The 2,500-nt window shown below is 56.0% G+C and overlaps 1 non-coding gene across 1 annotated transcript in view; it reads right to left on the bottom strand.

Moving 5' to 3' along the window:
- The window catches only part of LOC144423647 (small subunit ribosomal RNA), a 1,800-nt gene extending 1,360 nt beyond the window's left edge, over nt 1–440 (bottom strand). Inside the window, exon 1 of the ribosomal RNA XR_013476112.1 lies at nt 1–440. This exon is cut by the window's left edge and continues 1,360 nt beyond it. This is a non-coding gene — a ribosomal RNA (small subunit ribosomal RNA).
- Between the last annotated feature and the right edge of the window lie 2,060 nt (nt 441–2,500).

Genomic DNA, 2,500 nt, shown 5'->3' on the forward strand with positions numbered 1-2,500 from the left:
GGGAATGGGTAATTTGCGCGCCTGCTGCCTTCCTTGGATGTGGTAGCCGTTTCTCAGGCTCCCTCTCCGGAATCGAACCCTGATTCCCCGTTACCCGTTATCACAAAGGTAGGCACGTAGCGTACCTTCGACAGTTGATAGGGCAGACACTTGAATGATACGTCGTCGGTGCAGAGACCGTACGATCCGCGTGGTCATCAAACGTCACAGGACGAACCCGGTCGGTTTTGATCTGATAAAAGCGCGCCTCCCGAAGTCGGCGCTTAATGCATGTATTAGCTCTAGAATTACCACAGTTATCCACTTCGCTTACGAGACCAAATAAACCAAGACTGATTTAATGAGCCATTCGCAGTTTCGCTTTACGAGAACTCGTACTTGCACCTGCATGGCTTAATCTTTGAGACAAGCATATCACTACTGGCAGGATCAACCAGATAGCTGCGACAGCTGCGCTCGGCCCTTGCTGGGCCGCCCGGCGCGTGCTCGTCGCATTCGTTTAAGACCGAGGCGATCGCCTGCGGCCGTACTCAGCTTCGACAGTCGCTGGCCGCGACGTCCACGCTCTCGCCGGCAGTGCCAGGCGGAGCGATTTGCGTTTTTTCTTTGCTCGCCCTCTCTCGGGCTCGATCCATTCAGTTTCGCACAAACAAGAGCTCTGCCGACCGCCTGCAGCGGTGCCTAAAACCCGGGCATAACAATGCGACCGTTCTGCTAGGCCGACAAGCGCTCAAGCCAGACGCTCGATCGAAAGCCCCCTACATATTAGTCGAGACAACGGCTCGCTCATTAGCATCGCGTTTGTACTTTAACTTTTTTCGGCTCGGCTTCTTTCGACGCCGATGCCGGCGACGCAGCACTCTCTCGCCCGCCAGCCACCGAGAAAAGGGTGCGCTCCGACCGGCCCCGCACCGCTCTTTCTTGGCTCATTCGAAATTACTGTCTTTCGCTCTGACATGCCTTACCTAGGGTTAGGTTAGTATGCTTGCACGTTTGTACTTTAACTTTTTTCGGCTCGGCTTCTTTCGACGCCGATGCCGGCGACGCAGCACTCTCTCGCCCGCCAGCCACCGAGAAAAGGGTGCGCTCCGACCGGCCCCGCACCGCTCTTTCATGGCTCATTCGAGTTTACTGTCTTTCGCTCTGACATGCCTTACCTAGGGTTAGGTTAGTATGCTTGCACGTTTGTACTTTAACTTTTTTTGGCTCGGCTTCTTTCGACGCCGATGCCGGCGACGCAGCACTCTCTCGCCCGCCAGCCACCGAGAAAAGGGTGCGCTCCGACCGGCCCCGCACCGCTCTTTCTTGGCTCATTCGAGTTTACTGTCTTTCGCTCTGACATGCCTTACCTAGGGCTAGGTTAGTATGCTTGCACGTTTGTACTTTAACTTTTTTCGGCTCGGCTTCTTTCGACGCCGATGCCGGCGACGCAGCACTCTCTCGCCCGCCAGCCACCGAGAAAAGGGTGCGCTCCGACCGGCCCCGCACCGCTCTTTCTTGGCTCATTCGAGTTTACTGTCTTTCGCTCTGACATGCCTTACCTAGGGTTAGGTTAGTATGCTTGCACGTTTGTACTTTAACTTTTTTCGGCTCGGTTTCTTTCGACGCCGATGCCGGCGACGCAGCACTCTCTCGCCCGCCAGCCACCGAGAAAAGGGTGCGCTCCGACCGGCCCCGCACCGCTCTTTCTTGGCTCATTCGAAATTACTGTCTTTCGCTCTGACATGCCTTACCTAGGGCTAGGTTAGTATGCTTGCACGTTTGTACTTTAACTTTTTTCGGCTCGGCTTCTTTCGACGCCGATGCCGGCGACGCAGCACTCTCTCGCCCGCCAGCCACCGAGAAAAGGGTGCGCTCCGACCGGCCCCGCACCGCTCTTTCTTGGCTCATTCGAGTTTACTGTCTTTCGCTCTGACATGCCTTACCTAGGGCTAGGTTAGTATGCTTGCACGTTTGTACTTTAACTTTTTTCGGCTCGGCTTCTTTCGACGCCGATGCCGGCGACGCAGCACTCTCTCGCCCGCCAGCCACCGAGAAAAGGGTGCGCTCCGACCGGCCCCGCACCGCTCTTTCTTGGCTCATTCGAGTTTACTGTCTTTCGCTCTGACATGCCTTACCTAGGGTTAGGTTAGTATGCTTGCACGTTTGTACTTTTAACTTTTTTCGGCTCGGCTTCTTTCGACGCCGATGCCGGCGACGCAGCACTCTCTCGCCCGCCAGCCACCGAGAAAAGGGTGCGCTCCGACCGGCCCCGCACCGCTCTTTCTTGGCTCATTCGAGTTTACTGTCTTTCGCTCTGACATGCCTTACCTAGGGTTAGGTTAGTATGCTTGCACGTTTGTACTTTAACTTTTTTCGGCTCGGCTTCTTTCGACGCCGATGCCGGCGACGCAGCACTCTCTCGCCCGCCAGCCACCGAGAAAAGGGTGCGCTCCGACCGGCCCCGCACCGCTCTTTCTTGGCTCATTCGAGTTTACTGTCTTTCGCTCTGACATGCCTT

This window comes from Styela clava, chromosome 5 (genome assembly GCF_964204865.1).
Source record: "Styela clava chromosome 5, kaStyClav1.hap1.2, whole genome shotgun sequence".
Lineage (NCBI taxonomy): Eukaryota > Metazoa > Chordata > Ascidiacea > Stolidobranchia > Styelidae > Styela > Styela clava.